The 24217-nt window shown below is 53.0% G+C and overlaps 1 protein-coding gene and 1 pseudogene across 2 annotated transcripts in view; both read right to left on the reverse strand.

Moving 5' to 3' along the window:
• LOC102119992 (immunoglobulin lambda-1 light chain) overlaps positions 1-24217 on the reverse strand; it is a 306764-nt gene that overhangs the window by 41423 nt on the left and 241124 nt on the right. The gene's annotated exons all lie outside the window — the stretch shown is intronic.
• On the reverse strand, positions 14940-24083 carry LOC135965694 (putative POM121-like protein 1; annotated as a pseudogene).

The raw sequence follows: 24217 nt of genomic DNA on the forward strand, positions 1-24217 counted from the left end.
CTAGAAACAATAGGATGGACTGTGGAGAGTCCTGTGGACCTCCCCGGGGCTTCTTCCCTCTTCACCACCACCTGGGAAGCCGCAGCCTCTTCCCTGGCTGCTCCTAGCTGCGGCTCTGCTGCCCCCTGCTGGTGGTTGAGACTCAGCCCAGGAGCTTCCATCCTACAGATGACGGTGCAGCACCTGTCACCTGGGAAGGTGGGGACCAGGGAGTTTGGCCTCACTCTGTGCCTATGTGAACCACTGTGGTCTTCTCACCACAGCACAGAAAGATCCTGTGTATCATTTCAGGAAGGTGGGGAAGGTGCAATTCTGATAACGGTGTCTCGGGCTGAAATGTTATTTGGTCCATGGTTTTTGATTGTAGACTGGAGAATGCAGGATAACCTGTTGCTCTTCTGTGATAAACATAAAAGTCCAGAGAAATGCAGTGTCACCCTACAGGAACCCTCAATTCCTAAATATATAGGAACTAAGACTGATGCCCCCCACTCTATAAGAAAAGCTGCATTGAGGCCAGGCGCAGTGGCTCATGCCTGTAATCCCAGCACTTTTGGGAGGCTGAGGCAGATGGATCACGAGGTCAGGAGTTCAAGCCTGGCCAAGATGATGAAACCTTGTCTCTACTAAAAATACAAAAAACATAGCCGGGCATGGTGGCGGGTGCCTTTAATCCCAGCTACTCAGGAGGCTGAGGCAGAGAGTTGCTTGAACCTGGGAGGCAGAGGTGGCAGTAAGCCTAGATCATGCCACTGCACTCTGGTCTAGGCAACAGAGTGAGAATCCGTCTATTTAAAAAAAAAAAAAAAAAAAAAAAAAAAAAAAAAAAAAAAAAGCAAAGCTGCATTGGAATTGGTAATGTGATGTTTCTGCCACTAGACCTTAGTTGTGTACTTAAATCATTATCATCATCCTTGCCATCTTTTCCTCTATTATTTTTATTTCATCCACACCATTCATAGTTGGTGGTGGGAGGATTTCTACACATCCTTGTGTGTTGTTTTAAGAAAATTGGGAATATCTTACTAATACACCTGGGAACATGCATTCCCGCATTCCACAAAAACGTTTCCTTTGCTGAGCTTCATGAATTCCCACAGAAATGAACAGGACTCCACCAACTGGGCTCCACTCTCTGAGATTCACATATTCCATCTTTAATAGGTCCCTTTCAAGTCTTTTTGGATTTTTTTTTTTAAAGAAAACAGTTTCATAACCATAGTATAAGCCTTCCAGTTGTAAAGATAAAATTGAGGCCAAGAGAACTAATGCGCAGGGTAACAGAAAAATTTGTTAAGAGCAGCAGTTGTTCTTGTACCTTGAAACTTTGTTCAATATGTTTTTTCCCTTTGTTAATTTATTTTGTAGATTCTTCGGGACACTGTACATTTAGAATCCTGTGATGTGCAAATAAGGATGATTTTACGTCTTCATTTTCATCCTAGATACTTATTATTTCTTTCTTTGCCTAAGCACTTTGACTAAAACTTCTGTACAATGTCAAATAGTGGTTGTGAAGGCGCAGGAGTCCTTGTTTTGTCTCTGATCTTAGTAGGGAAGCTTTAACTCTTCTACCATTTAATGTGATGTACATTGTAGCTTCAGGTAAAGGCCCTTTATCAGTTTGTGGAAGTTTCCTTCTGAATTTGCTGAGAATTTTTATCAGGAAAGTGTGGTGAATTTTGCTAAATGCTTTTTCTACATCTACTTAGATGATCATATGCTTTTTCTGTCACTCTGTTAATGTTTCACATCGATTCATGGTCTTATGTAGACCTATCCTTGAAATCCTGTATTTCTCTTATGGTTGGATTTGGTTTATTTTGTTGAGGATTTTTGCATGCTTATTCTTAAGGAATACTAGCCTTTAGTTTTTTGTTTTTTAATTATACTGTTCTTGTTTGCCTTTTGTATCAGGTTAATGTTAGGCTCTTAACTGCTAGAAAGTGCTTCCTCCTAATCTATTTTGGAAAGAGATTGAGTATATTGGTATCATTTCCTCTTTTAAGTCACTATCAGAATGGCCAGTGAGGGCATCTGGTTTTGAGCTTGTTGTTTTGGGAAGTTTCCGTTACTGATTTAATTTCCTGCTTTTCTATGCTTCTGTTAATTTCTTTCTATTTCTTCTTGGATCAGATTGTTGATTGTGTTTTACTATGAATATGTCCGTATCTCCTAAGATTTGCCATACAATTGCTTATGTATTTATTTAAATTTCCATAAGGTTGGTAGTTTTGTCCCAAATTTCTGATTTTAGTTCTGTCTTTTAAGATCTGAAGTCTACCTAAGTTGTTAATTTGTTGCTATTTTTAAAATACCAGCTTCTCATTCCATTGATATTTACAGTTTTTCTCTTCTCTATTTTTTTATGTCTGTTCTAATGATGATTTCCTTCCTTTTGTGGGCTATGGTTTAGGTTTTCTTTTCTTTTTGTTGTTCCATGAATTGTAAATTTGGATTGTTAATCAGAGCTGGGAAGGAGCACGCTTGTCTCCAAAACAGAAAAGTGCTGAGAAGAATCGAGCACACAGGCTGAACTAGGTTTCCCCAGCCTACTACACTCACTGCAGACTCTTTATCATGTATCGCATTTCTCCACACTATCTTCTATTCACCTAACCACATAAAAAATACACAGGTTTAAACTTTCCTTTGGATATAGGGGTCTCTAGCTAATAAACGTAAGTCGAATAGAAGAAAAAAATATTTTTCCTCCCCTGCACTTGCTTCATTCCATGGTGGTTTTAGATGATGCCCTGTGTGACTTCAGTTTCAAAAAAAAAAAAAAAAACACAAACAAACTTGAAGATTGTTTTATGGCCAAAAATGGGGTTCATTCTGGGGAATGTTGCATGTGCACTGGAGAAGACTGTGATCCACTGTTGTTTTGTGGAGTGTCTTCTACATGTGTGGCAGGTCTAATGGTTTGTAGTGTTGTTCAAATTCTCTATTTTCTGTTCTCTCTAGATGGTCTGTTTATTTTTTAATTCTTTATTTTTAAGACAGAGTTTCTGTCTCCCAGGCTGGAGTGCAGTGGTGACATCATCACTCACAGCAACTTTCACCTCCTGGGTTCAAGCAATTCTCCTGCCCCAGCCAGTAGAGTAGCTGGGTTTACAGATGTCCACCACCATGCCCAGCTATTTTTTGTATTTTTTTTTTTTTTTTTTTTTTTTTAAGCAGAGACAGGGTTTTGCCATGTTGGCCAGGCTTGTCTGAAAACTCCTGACCTCAAGTGATCTGCCCACCTCGGCCTCCCAAAGTGCTGGAATTACAGGCCTGAGCCATCGCACTTGGCCTAGACGGTCCATTCATTATTAAAAGTGGGGAAATGAAGTCTCCAACTTATATTACAGATCTACATATTATTTTTGTCTCAAATCGGTCTTCATGTATTTTAAAGAGCTATCTCTTGGTACAGATCTGGGTACAACTATTATATCTTCTTGAGTAATTGATTATTTTCTCAATTATAACACCCTTCTTTGTCTCTTCTAAGCATTTTTAACTTAAAGTCTATATTGTCTGAAATTACTTTTGCTACCCCTGCTCTCTTACTATTCATATTTTCGCTGTTTTCTCTTTTAACCTATTCGTGTCTTTGGGTCTCAAGTGATTCGCTGTGAAAAGCATATAAATAGGATCATGTTTAAATCTTGTTTTAAGTATAATTCTGTCATTTTTGCCGTCATTGAGAAATTTAATCCAGTAACATTGAAAGCGCTCTCTGATAAGGAAGACCTTCTGGCTTGTTGCTATTTTCTGTATGTCTTTTATCTTTTTGTTTTGTTCCTAAATTATCCCAATAATTGGTTTACTTTTACTGATTTTCCCCAGAGTTGTTTTGAATTTCTCTTCATTTTTACCTTCATGTTTTCAATTATTTCCTTAGTGTACAGTTTTCAAAGGTGCTGTGGTATTAATTATTCATCTCTTGCTAATGAAAACATGGCTTTGGAGGTGTGCCCCCCCGCCCCCCTCCAAATAACATCTAGGGCTCAGGGAAAGCCTGGCCTTAAGGTCAGGGAGCTGATGACCCCTGAATAAAATGGGGGGTCACTATGATATCCTCCATGGCTATTTAGGGAACACCCAGTGTGTGCCAGGTTCGGCTGGCCTGGGAGAGTGCAGTGGACACTGGTCACCAGGCAGGCACAGGGGGCTGTCCACACCCCTCCACAGGCAGGCCTGGGGAATGGGTTGGGGGGTCTGACCTGGAGGAGGGAGGAACCAGCAGGAAGAGCTGGTTTGGCAGCAGAGCCACCTCTTGGAGGAGAGAAACGGAGACAGAGGCCACCCTGGCCAGTGCCAGAGGACAGTGGCTACATGTCTGGGCACCCAGGCCAGAGGCCCAGCAAACCCCCACAGGGTGGGTGGGTGAGGCCCTGTTCTAAGTCATTTGATGGTCCTCTCAGATGCTGCTGGATCCCAGAGAGAGACTGAGCCTGCAGGTCGTGCGTGGAACCCAGGCGTGCCGTACCCTACTCCTAACGTGCCCCACAAGCCAAAACCAGCCACGTGGTGGTGCCACACCAGAAAGGGCCAGCCTGCCAAGCAGTCAGGGGCAGATGGGAGCAACTTGGGAAGCAGCAGCAGGAGCTTCCAATCCCTCTGCTTCCATTTCTCCTGCAGACCGTATACACCCTGCCCAGCTGTGTGCATCAGGGAGGCTGGCGCCAGGCCTCGGGCACCCGAGCCCAGACTGGGCATCGCTGTCCTGTAGCTGATCCTCGGCGCTGATGGGAACAATGAACAAGGCTGGGTCCAGGGCCCTGTGGACTGGGCTCCCCATCCTTAGGGCCCAGAAGCTCCTCTTCGTGCAGTTACCTGGGGCAACCCTAAGCTCTGTGGGGAGGCCTAGAGCATTTGTTGTTTTGTTCGTCCATTCATTTAATTATCCACAGATGTTCTTGAGCTGGCCAGCTGGTTCCTGGGTAGAGGGGATGCTGATGCCATCACTTCCTGCCTGGCCAGGGGGTCTGGGAGGCTCAGAAAAAGCCTTTCTGAGCTGCTGTGGGAGCAGGCGGTATCCAGGGCGACAGCTCCTAGGTGGGAGATGAGCTGTGCCGAGGCAGTGAAGTGGAACCCCAGCAGGGACCTTTGAAGCTCCAGCAGACCCTGAGGCAGGCCTGGGAAGGGGAAGAGGGTACAGGGGGCGGCCGGAGGGTGAGGATCCATTTCTGGTGGGTGGCTCCGTCCTGGTTAGCAAGGGCTCTCGTGTTCTGGCCCCTGTGCTGGCTCCTGGGATGTGGAGTAGAACCTGCATCCCCGCTGCCTATGTGTGAGGACCTGGGCTGCCAGGGCTCCGGCTGCGCCCCGGGGTCACGGCTTGTGTGCCGGAGACCCAGCAAAGCTGGACAGAGCCCAGCAGGACCTGGCCCTGTGATAGCCCAGCCTGGTGTACTCAGGTCTGCAGGAAGCCGGCCTGGAGATTTCGGCCTGATTTCAGCCTGGGAGCTGCGGAGGGGAGGCAGCCAGGCTTGCTGCTGAGCAGCCGCCCCCACTCGCCTCCCCTGCCAATGGGTCTGACCTGGCTGGAAACATCCCTCAGCCTGGTATGGATTTCCTGTCTTCACTGAGGCCAGCCAGGCGCAGGAGCTGAGCGTCAGTCAAGGCCCAGGGATGATTTTCATTTTTGTGGGTAGGGGCTGAGGGGACCCAAACCTTCCAGAGCTGGGGGTTCTTTTCTTGCTTGTCACTCCGTGGCTCCCTTTGGTCGCCCGCCCTGTACTGTGGTCAGCTCTGCAGCCTAGACTAGCCTACCTGTGACCCTGGGTCTATCCTCGGGGCCCCTTCCAGAGCTGGAGCAACCGGGATGTAATTGCTGAGCTCAGCTTGTGTCAGGTGCACAAGTAACCTCACTTGGGAGATAGTGAAGCGGCAGTGGGCCCGGAGAGGGCTCTTTAGCTCCCAGTCACACAGCGAGGCTGGGAGAGGTACACACTCTGGTCCCTGATTCCCCCATCAGCACTGGGTGGGCTGGGGAGCAGGGTGGGGGAGAAAGGAACTGGATACAGGGGAGAGTCAGGGACCATAGGGCATCATGGAGATGAAGGGGCAGGTGAGCCCAGGAGGGCACATACCATGGCACGGCAAGTAGACACAGACATACATGCCCATACAGCAGCATGCTCTCTCTCACACATGCTCACGTGGGCAGCACGCTCACAAACAGGCACACATAGGTAGCATGCTCACACACACATGCACAAGCAGCATATTCACACATGTACACATGCATACCTGGGCAGCATGCTCACATACACCCATGTGGGCAGCACACATGCACACCTGGACAGCATACTCACACGTACAGCGCACACACGAGGCAGCATGCTCACAGACACATGTGCACACACGCAGGACACTCAGAACAAGCCATGGGGCCTACAGTGAGGGCAGTGGGGGCACCGGGCAGGCAAAGCAGCTGCTGCAGAAATAATTCATTTCTGGTAGGCAGACCTGGCTCACCACCTCCATAGCCAAGGGTGACTGCAAGCCCCCAGTTCAGGGGAAGGGCTCTGAGGCCCCGCACCCACCTTGCAGTGGTTCCTGGGACCTGTAGGGAGCATCCCAAGCAGGGGCCGTGGGGTGCCGGGCTCTGCCATGTGATCCCTGAGGCAGGGCGTGGCCAGGTGTGCCTAGGCCCCTGTAAACCCCGCATGTCCCCAGGTCCCCCAGCACAGCAGCAGTGCGGGGAGTGGAGACGTGAAAATGGGGGAGGAGGAGGCTGGAGGTGCAGGGCTGCCATGTGTTCTCAGTGGATGGGGGTAGGAACACTCCAGGTCTGCCTGGGGCCCTGTTAGCGTGTCATGGACCCGGGGCCAGGCCTGGATCAGATTCATCACTCCCTGGAGCAGGCAGCTGAGTCCAGGAATGCCGGACAGGCTGGTCCCAGGTCCCCAAGCCGACTTGGCCTCAGGCATATGGGCATCCACAGCTGGCTGGGGCCAGCCCCAGGCTGAGAGGCAGCTAGTAGGGTGCAAGAACTCCTGGGGCCTCAGCTTGCAGTGCAGAAAAGAGTAACCCCTCTGCTGTTGAAACAATTTAGTTGGCTCTTCAGAAAGCTAAGAGCTGTGTACAGTCAGCGTGTGGGAGCTGCCCCCTGGGTGATGGATTCCGCCGATCCAACCCTCCTTTGCCTTCCGGCGAGGAGGGGTCATCCCAGGCTTTGGGTCAGGATGGGCAGAGCAGACCACTGGGGCCAGGCCTTGATGTTCCTAGCCACTCCATGTCCCCCCGGCTGCTGTCTTGTGTGCTGCCCTGGGACAGTGCAAGGGAAGGTGGCCCGAGGCTGATAGGAGGTGGCATGGTGGTGCGAAAGGGTCAGGAGGGAGGACCACCATGGGAGGCATGGAGTGCAGTGGGAAGGTCAGGGAGGCCTTCTGAGAAGGCTGGCAGGTAGCACTGCCCAGGACCTGGAGAGAGTGCATAGCAGGGGGCAGGGTGGGGGCAGCCAGCAAGGGCAAAGCCCAGTGGGTGTGGCCATGCCCTGGGGGATGGGCCCCAATGCCCCTAAACTGGTCCAGCTCTCTGGACCAGACTAGTGTGCAATGTGGAGGCCGAACAACATTCCCCCTCAACTGTATGCATATACAGTAGGCGCTCAACAGACTTGCTGGGTCAGACAATAGCCTTGGATAGAGGACCAGGACCTGGGCTGGGCGCACTCTGGGCTCCCGTGAGCCCCTGGCAGCCCTGCGCTGATTTCTGAGTGCAGAGTGAGGGGCTGTCAAGGGTGGAACCCAGGCATGCAAAGGCCTGGAGGCCAGCACAGGGGCAGGGCACCTGCCGCCTCGGGACACTGCCGGGGTTCAAAGCCACCTGCCGGTTCCCGCCTGCCTGGCACCGGACCCGGTGGGGGTGGGGTAGCCAGATGGGACAGCCCCTTGTCTCCCTGGAACCTGCACCCTCAGAGGCCCAGGATCCCTGGGGGAAGTTCTGGGGCTGGGGAGACGGCCCCTGGGGCAGGGCAGGGACAGACGGGCTGATTCTGTCTAGGATGGGGGGGCACACAAAGACTTCCTGAGGGGCACTTCAAGGCCACAGCATTCTATGTGGGACAGGGACATGAGTCAGAGGCGCCCTGTGGAGACCCGCAGGGCCAGCTCCTGGTACTGTGTCTGAGAAGCCAGTTGTTTCCTTGCAGCCCACCAAGGCACCTCGCAGTCCTGGCCTGAGTCATTGTGGGGCCCTGGGGGAGGAGGATCCTCTGGGATGAAACTAAGCCTGGACTTTGGGGTAAGAGACCCTGAGCCCTCCGATGCTTGGAGCCTTAAGGCCCAACTTTCAGCCAAACAAAAGCTGGGGGCACAGGCGGGGGATCCCCCTCCGGGGAGGATGCAGAAACCGAGCCAGGCTTGACTGAAGCTCCTTACCTGATCTGGTGTCCTCCTGTGCAACGGCATGAGCGCCTCACGGCACAGCTGGTCTCTGTGACACCCCCCGAGACACTCGGGGAATGTTCCCAATGACCACTGCTGACCATGTCATGGATGCCCCTGCCAAGACTCAGGCAAAACCCAGGTGGCCCTGGCACAGCCACCCAACAGCCCTGCAGGGCCCAGTGCCGGACCAGGGCCTTGTCTCCAGCCTCTTCCCCAGGGGGCTTGGGGGTCCTTCCTGCACCCTCCCACCTACTCATCTCTGGACTCAGCCCCAATGTGAATCCTCACCCTGAGCTGAGCCAACTCCTCCAGCCACGTTCTGCAGCTCGAGGAAGGAGCTTCTGCCTTTTCCAGCTGGGATCTGCCAGAGCTTCAGCAGCAGCCTTCAATTATGCTAAGCGACTGGAGAGTAACACGGCACACAGCACCCAAGAGCCCAGGTGAGACCTGAGTGGGGCTTGGCTATGGGATCTCTGGCTTCAGGACCCTTCTCAGAATGGACCCTCCAGGCCAGTCTCCCCCACCCCTGGTTGCCAAACCGGGTGCAGGAGTCCACAGCCAGGTCAGCTACTTCCCAGGGAGGCGGCCAGGACTGCAGACCCCGCCCAAGCCTGGGGTCAGCCCTCCTGGGAGCAGCACCATTTGCTGCTTGGGATCAGCCAGGCCAACTGGCCAACTCCCCGCAGATGGGAGGGCTGTGAGGTGAGCACCAGCGAACCCCTGGAGGTGCCAGAAAATGCCAGTGTGGGCACCAGGCGGCTTCCTTGGGTTGGCACATCAGGGGAAGCCCACTGGGTCTGCTCAGCGCCCATGATGGAAGCTCAAGTCCCAGGAGCTGCATGCACCCCAGTGAGGGTCATTGGCTGGCCGAGGTGGGGGGGGGGGGGTCACTGAGGTCAGGAGTTTGAGACCAGCCTGGCTAACATAGTGAAACCCTGTCTGTACTAAAAATACAAAAATTAGCTGGGTGAGGTGGCAGGCGCCTGTAATCCCAGCTACTTGGGAAGCTGAGGCAGGAGAATTGCATGAATCTGGGAGGTGGAGGTTGCAGTGAGCTGAGATCGTGCCATTGCACTCCAGCATGGGCAAGAGAGTGAGACCCCATTTCAAAAACAGCAAAAAAAGACTGGGATGATAATCATATGCCAAAATGTTCACAGCGATCGTTCTTTGCTGATGAAGAATTATGGTGGCTTTATGTCTTCACATGGGTTTGTATTTTCCACATTTTATACAATGACTATGTATGACTTTATCAGAAGAAAACGTAGAGGCTGGGCGTGGTGGCTCATGCGTATAATCCCAGCACTTTGGGAAGCTGATGCAGGTGGATCACAAGGTCAGGAGTTCGAGAACAGCCTGGCTAACAGGGTGAAACCTCATCTCTATCAAAAACACAAGAATTAGCTGGGCGTGGTGGCAGGTGCCTGTAGTCTCAGCTACTTGGGAGGCTGAGCAAGAGAGTTGCTTGAACCCAGGAGGTGGAGGTTGCAGTGAGCTGAGATCATACCACTGCACTACAGCCTGGGCAACAAAGTGATACTCTTGTCTCAAAGAAAAAAAGAAAAAAGTGTAAGAACTCCAGGTAATTCATAGATCAGCTTCATTCTGCCGAAAGTGAGCTGGCATTAATGTGCTATAAAGTATAAAGGCGGCCAGGCGCGGTGGCTCACACCTGAAATCCCAGCACTTTGGGAGGCCAAAGTGGGTGGATCACTTGATGTCAGGAGTTTGAGACCAGCCTGGCCAACACGGTGAAACCCCGTCTACTAAAAATCCCAAAACTAGCCGGCTGTGGTGGTGGGCACCTGGTCCCAGCTACTCAGGGGGCTAAGGTGGGAGAATCACTTGAACCCTGGAGGCGGAGATTGCAGTGAGCCAAGATTGTGCCACTGCACTCTAGCCTGGGCAAAAGAGTGCGACTGTTTAAAAATAAGTATGCAGCCTCATTACAGCCAAACTAATCTAAAAAAAAAAAAATTCATATAAAGCAGTTACTTTTTCTCTCCATTAAAAATGGCAGGAGGGAACTCTTGGTCTTGCCTCTGGTAACTCGGAACTTGTGTGGACCGCTCAGCCAGAGGCTACTCCATTTCTCTCACTACCCCCTCTATCCGTATCTGTGTCTCTGTGTCACTGAGTCTCTCTGCCTGTATGTGTGTGTGCATATGGGTCTCACACACACTCACCTGCTCAAGCTCATCTTCAAATGCTCCATCACAAAGGTGGCCCCGCCTCTTGACAAAATTATGACCTTCATGGGCCTCAGTGCCTGCACCAGGCCCGTGCTCCAGAAGGCCTCCAGGCTCGCCACCTCCCCCTCAAACATCTGCCGGGCCTGCATCCAGAACACAGCCATGAGCCTTGTCAGCCTTGTTCACTCAGCCAGGGCCTCTGCCCACCGAGCCCTCGATGAAAGCCACCACGTGGAAATCACAAGGACCTTCAGTCACTGATAGCCGGCTGGGAGCTGGCATCCACCCGCAGAGGGCAGGGTGCAGACGGGCCCGTCAGAGAGGAGAGGCTGCAAGGCTGAGCCTGAGCCTGGAGTGGAGGGGTGTGGGGTTTGCGGGTTTGCAGGCTGCTGTGAGACCAGGATGCTCAGGCCATGTGGGAGCGCTGGGAGTGTGGGGAGGTCTGAATGAACCGAGGGTCCGGGGCTGGACCCCCGGGTTACCCACCTTCCTTGCTGCCTCTTAGGGTGGGGCAGCCACAGCAGGGGCATCGGTGGAGCTGACTTGGGCACACACTTCGGGCAGGGAAGAGGAGGGCTGGGTCCATCAGGCCCAGCCTCAGGTCCAGGGCCTGTCCTTGGATACTTACTCAGCAGACACTGGGAAGCTAAAAGGCACCACACACCCGGCCCACCCCCAGCACCTCCCATGGGACTCACCTTCCTATTTCTGAAATATTCCCACAAAGATGCCAATTTTAAGTTAGGTGAACTCTCACCTCATGTATACTATCTACACGTTGGTTAAAAACGCGCATTGATGAACATGGTTTGTGAATACCTAGGCCTATAGAATTGCATGTTTGTTTTGCGACAGGGTCTCGCTCTGTCATCCAAGCTGGAGTGCAGTGGTGTGATCTTGGTTCACTGCAGTTTCTGCCTCCCGGATTCAAGCAATTCTCCTGCCTCAGCCCCCGAGTAGCTAGGATTACAGGTGTGTGCCATCACACCGCGCTGTGTTTTTGTTATTTTTACTGGAGATGGGGTTTCACCATGCTGGCAGGCTGATCTAGAACTCCTGGCCTCAAGTGACATGCCTGCCTCGGCAGGGAACACCCTTTACTTCAAAGTACCCAAGGAAAGCCCAGGCACAGCCTCCCCAGCCTGGCAGCCCCTGCCAGCCTGTACTGAGGATAGGTGTGAGTGTCCCCAGATAGGAGAGCAGCCAGCACACCTCAGCCCTGGTCCCAGGGTGAACCCCACACACACCAGGGAGAGAACTCCTGGGCTTTGGGTTGCTCAGCCCCAGGGGCCCCAGCACCACCTGTTCTCGTGCATGGACTCAGCACCTACTGTGTGCAGGCCCTTCTCAGGGGTGGGAGGGAAGGTGGGGTCTCACCCTACAGAGCTTTCAGGACAGCTGAGGGTTTCCCAGGGCCTGTGGGAAGCCTGAACCAAAAACTGTTTCCCAGTGAGTGGTACTCCTCACTTTGAGGGATTTGGGTTCTTAGTCCGCAGAGCAGATGCAGGACAATGTGATCCCATGCCCAGGCTTCATGGCTCTGGGGTTCCTCCTGCCAGCAGTCTCCACCAGGGCCCCTGCTGCCCCTCAGAGCACCCCCGATCAGAGTATGCAGGGCCTCCTGAGCCCACTCGGGCTGGGAGGGCGCCCAGGCCTGCCTTTTCGCACCTGCCTGCTCTCAAGGCTTAAGGTAATTTTCTCCATTTGTGCTAACATTTTCCATACTTTTTTTTTTTTTTTTTTTTTTTTTAGGCTGGAGTGCAGTGGCACCATCTCAATCTTGACTCACTGCAACCTCTGCCTCCTGGGTTCAAACGATTCTCCTGCCTTACCATGGATCTGATGCCTGTGCTCAGTCCCTCTCTAGGCCTGGCACTGTGATCAGCACTGTCGTAATGTGTGCATGCATCTGAATGTGTGCAGACATCATGAGGTGTGGTCTCTGCTCTTAGGCAGCTTGCCTTGTGGCTGAAATGAACCATCACCTAAATCAAGGGATGGAAACACAAGGCCAGATGCAGTGGCCTTATCTGGAGTCAGACAGTGGCTCTGTGACCTGGCTTCACTCCAGAACTACCTGGGGTTTCTAGTTGTGCAAATCCCAGGTCCTACCCAGATTATGAGTCCAGTTTTCTATAGGTGGAGCCCAGGAAGGTGTATTTTTAACACGATGGTACTGCTCATTCACCCAGCCCAGCCAGTGGTCTCTGTGTACCCAGGAACTGCTGACATAGAGCTTGTGCTCCCCATAAAACGGGAGACAGCCTTCACGGACGGGGGACGTGTGGCTTGGTCATGACAGGGTGTTTTGTACTAGCACAGACTGTGTTCAGGTGACATTAAGGACAAGTTCCTGCAGGCTAGCTGCCTGGACAGGGCTGGGTGGGGGTAGAAGTTAGAGGGGTCACAGAGGGGCTTCCTCCCAGCCGCCTCACCAGCTGCTTGATTTAGGGCTTGGCTCTGGGTCCTCCTGGGCCTGATTCTGAACCACGGGACTGGTGTGGCCTGCGGGCTCCTCCTGCCACAAGCTGTTCATGGTGCAGGGGGAGAACAGCGTCCACAGTTCCCCAGACAGCAGCAGTGGATACCAGGCCCCCAGGAGTTGTTACTGAAGTTGCTGCTGGACAGCTCGCCCTTCACTGAGCTCCACATAGCACCCGTGGTGATGGGAGCCGGGTGGAGAGAGTCTGCCAGCCTGCGCATCAGCTCCCAACTGGGAGGGGCAGAGGGAGGAGGGGGGTGGGAGCCCCAGGCAGCAGGGCTCTGGGAGCAGTGGGGCCCTGGGTTCCAGGGGTGTCTGGCAGGCCCCTCCTTATTCTACCTCTTTTGGCCTCTGGGTGGAGATGCTGGCCACAGTCAGGCTCTGCCTCTGACTAAGGACTGGAGAAGTGGCGGGTGTGGGCTGCTGCCCCGTGCAGCCTCTGAACAGACGCCAGGGCCTCTGCCAATCATGACTCCTTGCTTTCAGCTGGACCTACAAGCCCTGCAGGACAGAGACTGACAGTGTGCTGTCATCACCATGAATAGGGTACATGTCTATGAGATTCTCCTGGCACCCACATCCCCCAGAAGGGTAGGGTGGCCTCTGTTCATTTCAAATCAGTCAGAGGTGGCTGAGCCTGAGCCAGCGTCTGACACGGAGCCTGGTTGGAGGAGGGAAGTTCCCCAAAGAGCAGAATCGCCATGCACAGAACCGTCATTCACTGGCTGGGATGCAGTTGCCAGCCAGGCCCTGAGCATCCCTCCTCAAACAAAGGTCTCATGGCACCACCAGTACAGGTGGGGCCTCCACTTGGGGACCTGGGGGGCTGCCTGTAGAAATGGAGACCTCTGATTTGTCTTTAGGTACCCCAGAAAAGTTTAGACCTTAAAAGCAATGACATACCCAAAAAGGCCTGGGCATGTATGGTAAAATGTTAACATTTGAGTTTCTTGGGTTTTTCTTATATTACTTTGTCTTTCTTAATTTTTGTTACTAAGAAAGAGAGAGGCACAGTGCACCTATAGTCTCAGCTACTCTGGAGCCAGGAGAATCAGTGGAGCCCAAGAGTTTGAGTATAGCCTGGGCAACATAGCAAGATCTTGTATCTAAAAAAAAAAAAAACCCAAGCAAGCAAGAGAAGCAGCGGGGATTTTAGGAGGTGGTTCTGCAGAAGCCAGTCTTTTACACCATCTTCAACAATCCCGGCTCTTGCTGAAGTAGACGAGGGGATTCCCTGAGGGGCAGCCCTACCTCATGCTGAGACCTCTGCATGCCTTGGGGGTGGAAATATTTGATGAGACTCCAAGGGGCCCTTGGGACCTTGGGCTATGAGGGCCAGAAAGATCAGAGGACTGTGCCCTTTCTCCCCACTATAGATTGAAGTAAGCTCTCGATCAAGTTCAACAGCAGAGAGTTCAGCTTGAAGAGGATGCCGTCCTGTAAACAGGGGTCTTCAGAGTCAAGATTGCTGTGGTCACCAAGTGAGTGGGGACGGGCTTGGGCTCATGCACTGAGGGTGCCTGTCCCTTCAGCTGTTTCTGCAGAGAAGAGCATGTGTGGGTCTCTCCTCTCTGTGCGTGGCCGCTTCGTGGTGAGGTCAGGCCCCAGGGAACACTTGGTGTGTTCAGCTACCTCCTGTGTTTACTCAAAACCAGCTCAGGAATGTCCTTGCCGCCTTGCTTGGAAGCAGTAGGGCTGGCTCCAGGAACTGCCTGAGTGCAAGGTTTTCTGTCCTCGCTTGGAATTTGTCACAGTCCCAGGTTCCTGTTGAATGGCCATAACCCCTGCCCCTTTGTCACGAGTCAGTTGCCAAGAGAAGCCTGTTGGGTTTGAGAGCAGTTCTTGCAGACACAGACCACTTCCTCTGAGAATTCATTTGCTTCCCCAGGATGGAATCCGGCTGGGCCTCTGAACTTGCTGGTCATGTGGGCCGGGGCCTCCATCAGTCACACCCTGGACTCCTTTCTGCGTCTAAACAGCACGCTCACCCCCAACTACATGGCAGCCACTTGCGTAGCACTCTGGGAGGGCTCTGGGCATGAGCAGCGAGGACTCCAGCAGCAGCTCCCCCAAAGAAGCACTGCTAATGAGGGTGGCTTGAGAAGCAGCTTTGATGTGCTCCCAAATCCAGTTGCAAAACAGAACTAAAGTTAAGGCCTCAGCACAGCGCTCACTTTGAAGTATTCTTACTCTAGTGTCCTGTGTGGCGGTATTGGAATTGTTCAGTGCTAAGACTCACAGGAGAAAAGCACTTGGCAGTGCAGGACTTGGAGCGCGGGTGCTGAGGCAACCCTTCATTTGTCCGATGTGTGCTAAGGCCCACGCCCAGGGCAAGGGTCAGGGATTCTCCTCTCACACAGCACGCGGGTGGCAGGACCAACACTGGGTCTGATGCCCCAGCTGGGAGCACAGGCTGCTAACCCAAGGCCTGGAATCTGTCAGATGCCCTTTCTGTGCTGACTTTACTTAGGCCTACTGACTTTCCCACAAAGATAATGGGTAGCAACTTGCAGGGGTTCTGGCTGCCTGAAAAGTTCCTGAGAAAGTACATGCAATGAGGACAGGGCTTGCAGAGGGAGCACAGACATGCAGAAGGCTCTGTGTACGGCCCCACACCCGGGTACCTTCGTCACCGTCCTCACCTCACCTCTGGGTGTGCAGATAGGGGGCAGGTCTCCTGTGCTGTGGCCCAAGCAGGGTTGTCAGGACACTGAGAACATTTCCTCAACATTTCCTCCTCCTGCAGGAGAGAGAGGTCCAAGGTGCCCTACATCGTGCGCCAGCACATGGAGATACAGCGCTGAGGCATGGAAGAGGTGGGAATCTACCGCGTGTCCGGAGTGGCCATGGACATCCAGGCACTGAAGGCAGCCTTCGACGTCAGTGAGTGTCTGCGCAGGACGGGATGGAGGTGTGGGCGGTGGTGTCCACGATGTGATCTCAGAGTGCTCCATGGCCCGGGCATGTCACATCCTTCTTTTCGTCTTTTCTTCATTTACTGTTTTATTATTTTTTTAAAAAAGACGAGTTGTAGAGCTTCTACAGAAGCCAGTTTTTACACCATCATACTCACCCATGCCACTTGCTGGGATGAACCAGGGGCTTCTGCAGGGCCTTGGCCTTCCTGCCTTGCGGGTGGACAGGAGGTGGAAGCCCAGGACTCAGTGTGGTCTGTCCACTGCCCTGTGTGAGGATGTGGCGGGCAGAAGGCACTGATGAAATCCAGCTCAGGCCGGGGCTGCAGCATCTCTGCCTCCATCTCACAAACCCTCACAAGCTATGAAGAACCTGGACCTGCCTCAAATGCCAGGGGAGGGCACAGAAGCCCTAGAGGGTCCTTCCCAGCATCTTCAAAGCAACAAGATTTTATGCCTGCAGACCCTTCCTTGGGGCACACACCACTGACCCTGACCAGGACCCCTAAAATGCCCAGCATCCCTGGGGAGGCCCTGGGGTAGTTTCAGCTCTCTCTGGGGTCCCAGAATAGACCTGGCCTGTGGTGAGGACATAAGCACCAGTGACCCATTGGGTCCAAAGAAAGACACCGGTTCAATCACTGAAACCAATCAGATTCTCCCACAGCCTTCCTACTATCAGAAGACACTGGTGCAGGGGTGGTTGCTATGTACAGGGCAGAGTCACCCGATTCCCACGCAGGCACCATGTCCTGCCGTGCTGGCCTCCTCCTGGCCGTCACATCGGGCCAAGCAGGGGAGAGGAATGGGAATGCCCATGCAGCCCCATCAACTCTGCAGACACAGAACTACGCACAGCTCTTGGGAGGGGTCAGATGAGCTGCTTAAAGCCAGGGAGGGACCCGCACAGTAGTCAGCGTGGCAGGGACAGTGCTTTAGCCAAGGCTGGGATGGTGGGAGACTCACTCGGGATCCTGAAGGAGGCCGCTGCATTTCCATGCTCTTTCCAGATAACAAGAACGTGTCGGTGATGATGAGCGAGATGGACGTGAACGCCATCGCAGGCACGCTGAAGCTGTACTTCCGTGAGCTGCCCGAGCCCCTCTTCACTGATGAGTTCTACCCCAACTTCCCGGAGGGCTCCGGTGAGCACTGGAGCAGCGGCCGTAATTCCACTGACGGGGGCGGTCTGGTTGGGGCAGGGACCGCTGTTGGTTTGACAGAGAGAGACGATGCCCACTGGGGAGAGGCTGTTCTGACTCTGCAGGTGGGACAGGGACAGATGGCTGCCAGGATGACGCAGCTGGTCTTCCTTTGCTGTGCTGAGCCCTGGGACAGGGAGGACTCCCACCACACACAGCCTGGTCCCGGGTTCTTACCTGTGGCCACCGCTCTGGCACGAGCCCCTCAGTCTCGGGTGGTTTCTGCTTGGTCCGGGATTTGGTGTTGCTGCTGAGTCCAGCCTTTCCACCACCTCCGCATGGGCCGTGGGTGCTGTCAGCCGCCTCCCGCCTTGGCCTCAGTAGTTCGCCCAGCTTACAGGGGAGCTGCCCTGGGCTGGAGATGGGCGTGCAGCCTGGGTCCTACTTGGGTGAGTGCAGCTTGAGGAGACCCGGCCACATCCACTGGGCCACAGGTTACCCTCGGCAATACCCGCATCAGCCGTCAGCCTCAGCCTCCCCAGGAGAGCAAGGCTCACATGACAAAGGCTGCCTGTGGCCAGTGAGGTGGCTGAGCCCAGTCAGAACCTTTCTCGAACTCCGGGGACGTGGCTCTGCTCGTGAGCTGCCTGGTCAGCTCTCTCGGGGTGAGAGGAGCTTGTCACACGGGCCCCTGCCTGCAGTGTGACCCTTCTCAGCTTCTCTCAACAGTCCTGCCTGGGGAGTGTTACCCCCACCATGACCATTTCCCTGACACTGCGAGGTGGGGGGTCGTCCTGGGTAGAGACAGGCCCGTGGCAGTAGCAGGCTCGGGGCACGCTGCACTGGTGGGCTGGGGACCTGGCAGAGACCACACCAAGGGCTGGACAAGGGGATAAGCCTCCAGCCTGGCCTCTCCGCAGGCCTCAGCAGCCCCTCCCACAGGCAGAAGGGTCCACACTGAATTCTGCCCTCGCTGCAAGAGCCACGTGCTGTTCTGCCCAATCTGGTGTCTGCAGGCGAGGCGAGGGCTGCGCTGGCCTGTTTCTATTTTTAGTATAGATGGGGTTTCTACTAAATAAAGCCACTGCATTATTTAAATATAGCAAGAGGCTGGGCGCGGTGGCTCACACCTGTAATCTTTGAGAGGAGAAGGCAGGCAGACCACCTGAGGTCAAGAGCTGGAGACCAGCCTGGCCAACATGGTAAAACCCTGTCTCTACAAACAAATTGAAAAAATTATCCCTGCATGGTGGCACGTGCCTGTAGTCCAAGTTACTTGGGAGGCTGAGACATGAGAATCCCTTAAACCCCAGAGGCAGAGGCTGCAGTGAGCTGAGATGGCGCCACTGCACACTAGCCTGGGCGACAGAGAGAGACCCTGTCTCTAAATAATAAATGTGGCCGGGCGTGGTGGCTCACGCCTGTAACCCCAGCACTTTGTCAGGCTGAGGTGGGTAGATCACGAGGTCAAGAGTTCGAGACCAGCCTGGCCAACATGGTAAAACTCTGTCTCTACAAAAAATGAAAAAATTGTCCCTGTGTGGTGGCAGGAGCCTGTAGTCCCAGCTACTTGGGAGGCTGAGGTATGAGAATTGCTTGAACCGCGGCGGCAGAGGCTGCAGTGAGCTGAGATGGCGCCACTGCACTCCAGCCTGGGCGACAGAGTGAGACCGTCTCTAAATAAGTAAAAAGATAAATGTGGCCAAGTATGGTGCCTTATACCTGTAATCCCAACACTTTGGGAGGCTGAGGCGGGTGGATTATGAGGTCAGGAGTTCGAGACCAGCCTGGTCAAGACAGAGAAACCCCATTTCTACTAAAAATACAATTAGGTGCGGTGGCCGGCATTTGTAATCCCAGCTACTCAGAACACTTGACGCAGGAGAATTGCTTGAACCTGAGAGGTGGAGGTTGCAGTGAGCAGAGATTGTGCCACTGCACTCTAGCCTGGGTGACGGAGCAAGACTCTGTCTCAAATAAATAAATACGGAGCAAGACTTCATCTCAAATAAATAAATGGACGCCTGTAATCCAAGACGGGTCGATCACCTGAGGTCAGAAGTTTGAAACCAGCTCCAGCAACATGACAAAACCCCATCTCTACTAAAAATACAAAAATTAGCCAGGTATTGTGATGTGCACCCGCAATCCCAGCTACTTAGGAGGCTGAGGCAGGAGAATTACTTGAACCCAGGTGGTGGAGGTTGCAGTGAGCCCAGATTGCACCACTGAACTTCAGCCTGGGAGACACAGCGAGACTCCGTCTCAAAAGAAATCAAGAAATAAAATACAAAATAAAAAAAAAATGTAGTAAGATGGCAGAGTCATGCCGCAGAAGTATGCTGGTCCTATCCATGTAGTGAAGGCTGATTTCATAAACAAATGTCACAAGAACTTTTATACCCACCCCTGAAAGAAAGCCCCAATTGCCTTCCAAAGAAGCAGTACATGGACTGACGCATGGGCTGTCCCAAACAGCTCTAGAAAGATAAACAGAAAACAGAAAATGACACGCTCAGCCCTTGAGGCCAAAATGCCCTTCCCCAGAGCAGCTGCCAGAAGACAGGGAGCAGGATCGGGTTGGGGGTCACTTCTGGGTGAGGGGGAGAACAGTCAGACTGGGGCAGGGGTGCTGGAGCCTGGTCGGCCTCACTGGAACAGAAGAGAGCTGCTTCGTGATGCTCAGCTGACTAGCAGAGCCTTGCATAACCCAAGTTCTCACAGTACAGAGAGGCCAGCCAGTGCGGCGACAAAGACAGGCACACACTGAAATGTTTTCCTGGAAGACGGGGCCCAGTTGCATCTCTCAAATGGGACCAGATTGGAAGGGAGACCAGCTGCTTTGGCCAACCGAGGCCACTTCTGGGTGAGCTCCCAAACTAGACGGTGTCGAGGGCCCTGGACCTGGCAGCTGGGCTGGACATCACACAGCCCTGTATTCCAGGAAACGGCATCTCACTCAGTGCTTGTCTGGCCAGTTCTCCAGAAGAACCATCCACGGGCCACTTTTCCATTCCCCTCCTATGCACAGACTGGGCCGGGCCTGACCAGAAACTCCCCCTTAGGGTTTTCAGTCACTGCCAAAACTTGAGCCCAGCAGTGAGGATGTGATGTTAAAATGTGACTCTGGGCCAGGCGGTGGCTCATCTTTGTCAATTCGGCCAGTGCTTTTGGGAGGCTGAGCTGGGAGGATCAATTGAGGTCAACAGTTCAAGGCCAACCTGAGGAACAGAGATCTCTACAAAGAAATAAAAACAAAAACTAGGCTGCTCTGGTGATGTGCACCTGTAGTCTCAGCTACTCAGAAGGCTGAGGTGGCTTGAGCCCAGGAGTTCAAAGCTGCAGCTCTGATGGTGCCGCTATATTCCAACGTGAAAGACAGCGTGAGACCATGTCTTGAAAAAAGGAACAAACTAGGCACAAAAGAAACATACCTGAAAATGGCCGGGCTGGCCCCAGTGCCTCACGCCTGTAATCCCAACACTTTGGGAGGCTGAGGTGGGTGGATCACCTGAGGTCAGGAATTCGAGACCAGTCTGGCCAACATGGTGAAACCCCATCTCTACTAGAAGTACAAAAATTAGCCGGGCGTGGTGGTGGGTGCCTGTAATCCCAGCTATTCGGGAGGCTGAGGCAGGAGAATCACTTGAACCCAAGAGAGGGAGGTAGCAGTGAGCCAAGATCACACCATTGCACTCTAGCCTTGGTGGCAAGAGCCAGACTCCATCTCAAAAAACAAAAATAAAGAAATAACAGCAAAAAAAACCCCAACATACCTGAAAATAATAAAAGCTGTATATGACAAAGCCATAGCTAACCTACTACAGAATGGGGAAAAGTTGAAAGCATTTTCCTCTGTAAACAGGAACAAGATGAGGATGCCGGTTCTCACCACTCCTATTCGACATCACACAATCAGGCAAGAGAAAACAGTAAAAGGCATCCACACTGGAAAAGAGGACATCAAATTATCCTTGTCTGAAGAAGATGTGATCTTGGATCTAGAAACATCCACCAGAAAACTCCTAGACTTCATACATAAATTAATACAGTCATTTGCAGCATACAGAATCGACAACAATCAGCAGCATTTCTACACACCAATAATGGTCTGGTTGGGAAAGAATTAAGAAGGCAATCCCATTTACAATAGCAACAAAATGGAAAAACGTATGCCACAGAAGAAATTTTACCAAGGAAGCGAAAGATTTCTACAAGGAAAACTACAAAACACTGAGAAAATGTTTAAGAGGAGAGAAAGAAATGGACAATCATTTCATGCTCATGGTAGGAATTCATAGCATTAAAATGACCACACTGCCCTAAGCAGTCTAGAGATTCAATACAACCCCCACCAAAATACCAATGTCACCACTCACAGAATTGGAAAGTCCTGAAATTCATAAAAAAGAATCAAAAAAGAGCTCAAAGACGCAAAGTCATCCTCAGTGAAAACAGCAAACTAGAGGCATTCCATTTCACTGCAAATTACAACTACAAAATGTTTGACAAGTGTGTAGTTACCAAAATAGTATAATCTTAGCATAAAACTATACACTTAAATCAACGGGACAGACGAGAGAACCCAGAAACACAGCCACATGTTCACAGCCAGTTGATCTTTGACAGAGCCGACAGAAACACACACTGGGGAAAGGACACCCTCTTCAATGAATGGTACTGTGAGGGTTGGATAGCCACATGCAAAAGAATGAACCTGGACCCTTAACTCTCAGCATATACAAAAATCACCTCAAGGTAGATCCAAGACTTGAACATAAGATACAAAACTACAAGAATATTAGAAGGAAACCTAGAGAAAACTCTTCTGGACTTCACTCTAGGCAAGGAATTTACGACGGGCTCAAAAGCCCGATGTGGAGAAGGATGAGCTGGACGATGGCCCATTGGACGTGTGTCCAGCAGAACCCCTGACAGTGCACGAGGGAGCCTTAGAGGCCAGGTTCCTCCTTGCTGTGCCCATGTGGGAAGTGGGGTTGCTAGGATCAGAGGCCGGCCCAGACTTGCACATGCAGCCTGCCTTGTTTGCAGTGGCCCTGGGTCCCTGACTTGCAACTGGGGGTGTCTGCTTAAATGGTCCCCCAGGGATGTGATGGAAACTAAAGACAAAAGTGCCACCCAACAGAGTTGCTCCCTGTGCCAGGTCCCGCAGTCACCATGGATGTGCTCAGCCTGGGGGGCCCCCTGGTGTTCAGGCCCCCTCATGCCCCATTGCCATGGGTGGTGCTCGGGGCCTTTCTCTTTACCTGTTTTCTTCTGAGGGAACTCAGAGCTGGGGCTGCCTCTCTACTCCCAAAGCCCGTGGGTGTAGCTGCAGGGCTGGAACTGGCTCCAGAAGTGCTAGGCCTTGGGCTTCTCATGCTGTCCTCCATGCTTGCAACTGGAGAGGGGGCAGGAATCAGCAAGGTGACCTGCCTGAGTCCTGGGAGTGGAAACAGGTGGCAGGAAGGGGATCTGAGAAGGAGAACAGGGCCTGGTGGTCTTTGCTTCCCAGACACAGGAGCTGTAGAGGGAGCCTCTGCAGCAGATGCTAGGGGCGCACTGGGCCCCAGGAGTCTTGGGACTTGTGTCTCTCCTGCTGTGCATCCATATTGGGTGCTTTAGAAACAGCAGGGAGACCAGAAGTCCCTGTTGCAAGTGAGGACAAAGCATGGGAGGGCCGTGAGGGTCTGCAGTCCCAGATGGCCTTGGCCTCACCCCACAGTGCACTGTTGATGCACTGGAACGCCGCCTCCTTCTCCAGGTCCAGGTGTTCAGCAGTGACCCAGAACCCCAGTTCTAATGGAGGTGGCAGCATCACAGGCTCCCCTCGCCTGCGTGGCAGCAGGGGAAACTTGCGTCTATGGGGCCTGGAGGCCTGGGATCTGGGGGAGCCAGTCCTGGGGGCGAGTGTCTGCCCTGGTGCTGTATCTCCCACCTTTTCACACTGGGTGTGAAAAGGGACAGCCTGATGCCTGGCCTCACTGTCTTTGAGGAACTGAGGGTCAGCTGGCAGTGGGATGAGGCTGGCCCCCCCATCCTCCTCCGCTTTAGCCACGGGAAGCCTCCCGTGGAGCTGTAGGAGCTCGAGATGGCATTGCGTTTGGTGCACGAGCTCGTCCAGGAGGTCTGGGATGTCTGCTTATATCTGACTTCTGACCTCTGGGCATGGAGGTCTCTCTGCAGTGGCCCAGGCCTGGGCACAAAGGGAGAGAGGCCTCCATTGTCCCGCAGGGGCCGAAATGCAGACCGTGCATCCCCGGTGACCACGGGGACCCTTCTCTGATCATCAGGATTCTCTTGGACTCTGGGGTCCTTGTCCTGCTCAGGCATCCCTGCCCTGCTCTCCTTAAGGGCCTTCAACACGATCTTCCCTGGACACGAGTCTGGGGACAGCCGGGTGTTGTGGGCCCCAAAGGGGTGACTCCCTGCCCCTGGGCCCCACAGAGATTCCTTGTGCTCAGTGCAGGCGCTGAGCTGCAGGATGCCCTGGAATTTGGAGCACACAGCACTGGCTTGCTGTGGTACCTGTACAATCAAATTGAAGGCAGGATCACCAGGAACGAACACAGGGCTTGAAGGATCACGGAAAACCTTCTTGGAGTAGTCTTGACACCACTGATGCCAAGTGTCTGGATACTTGTAGGATGGCCTGCCACTCCGTCCAGGGACAGGAGCAACGGGGAGATCCCACAAGCAAAGTGAACTGGGGGATGGGTTGAATGGGCTCCAGGCAACTGAGCCCTACTGGCAGGTCCTCAGCCGCAGGCCGGGACAGGAATAAGGGGCACAGAGTGCCCAGGTAGCCGCTCTTGGGAGCAGCGGGTATGGTTGGATGCTCGAATTCTCCAGAGCTGAGCTTTAAGCGTCCTCATCAAGCTGCCAACTCGGCCAAAGCCTAAGCAAGCAGTTTCTTCTGTTGCTGGGCAATGCACCTTTTCAACCTGAGGGAGTGCGTGCATGTGTAAAGAATAGGTGCGAGTGACAGAGCGACCTGAACGGATTAGCGCGGCAAGGTACTTGTGCAAGGCACCTGCTGGCAATGGCAGGAGGCTGGATGGTTGTGTGTGTGTGTGTAGGGTGCTGGGGGGTAGGG

Source organism: Macaca fascicularis, chromosome 10 (assembly GCF_037993035.2).
Source record: "Macaca fascicularis isolate 582-1 chromosome 10, T2T-MFA8v1.1".
NCBI lineage: Eukaryota > Metazoa > Chordata > Mammalia > Primates > Cercopithecidae > Macaca > Macaca fascicularis.